Source organism: Mus pahari, chromosome 5 (assembly GCF_900095145.1).
Source record: "Mus pahari chromosome 5, PAHARI_EIJ_v1.1, whole genome shotgun sequence".
Taxonomy (NCBI): Eukaryota; Metazoa; Chordata; class Mammalia; order Rodentia; family Muridae; genus Mus; species Mus pahari.
The window spans coordinates 15149531-15150896 of record NC_034594.1 but is presented as its reverse complement, the minus strand read 5'-3'; positions in this window follow the sequence as shown (position 1 = coordinate 15150896).

Here is a 1366-nt window from a genome sequence, read left to right as displayed (position 1 = left end):
AAAAAAAAAAATCCTAATTCTTAAAACCTGTAAATATGAGTGCATTTGAAAGCGTCTCTGAAGATACAAGTTCAGAATTGTAAATGAGGAGATGGACCCAGACCAGTACAGTAACAAAGGTCCTCTAAGAGAAATATCCAAGAGACTAGGTCGACAGACTCAGCATTGAAGATGAAGGTCGACACTGAAGTGCTATGGGAGCAAGAGGCAAAAGTTGAAGAGCAATCACATCCCCATCCCCAACAGACTCAGCCTTTGGGAGTTAACAGCCTGACCTTGGACCATGACCTCTAGAACCGACTCTGTTAAAACTATCTGCCCCACAATAATCCCTTATGGTAGCCATAAGAAATGAACAGAACTGAGCTCAGGACCAGCTAGGTCTATAGAGTGAGTTCCAGGACAGCTAGACAGCCAGGGCTACACAAACCCTGTCAAAACAAAAAACATAGATCACACTTTACTTGCATTTTGAAATTTACACACATACAACCCACACGCAAAGCCATGGGAGGATCCCAGAGGGAGGCCTTGCAGAGAATTGGATTCATGAGCTGCAGTTGTGGGCCCACCTTGTCCCAGAGCATTGGCCTAACCTTCCACATCTTATGGGACTCAAGGGTCTTGCACATCATCCAGATGGCTTGTTATCTCTCACTATTGTTAAGTTTCCATGACACCATGCAGACATCTCCCTTATCCTGTCTGACATGCTTCCTCAGAGGCCTTCTCCTAATTGTATGGTAGATCCCATCTCCAATTCTTTCTGCAAGCTCTAGTGCATTTGTAGGGTCTTGACACCACTCTACACAAACCCAGGGCCCTTGGGGAAGTACAGGGTTTAGGATACAGAGAGGGCAGTAAGTTGAGAGAGGCTGTGGCACAGCCTCTTGAAGCCCTTCTCAGGGCAACACTAGCTCTCCCTGTGACTGATGGATAGGCCCATTGTAGATGTAGATAGGCCATACATCTACGAGAGTCAGAGATTATGGTAGGCAGGTTGTGGGTGCCACTCTGTCTCCTGGGAAAGAGGGAGGGTGCAGAGAGAATCCCTTGTGTTCTGTATGGAAATATCACTGGTCAATAAAAAACCTTATGGCCAATGAGCTGAGGCAAGAAATAGGAGATGGGGAGCCGGGCGTGGTGGCGCACGCCTTTAATCCCAGCACTTGGGAGGCAGAGGCAGGCGGATTTCTGAGTTTCAGGACAGCCAAGGCTACACAGAGAAACCCTGTCTTGAAAAAGCCAAAAAAAAAAAAAAAAAAAAAAAAAAACAAAAAAAAAAAAAAAAAAAAAAAAAAAAAAAAAGAAACAGGAGATGGGACATCCTTCAGAGAGAGAGAGGGAATTCTGGAAAGAGGCATGG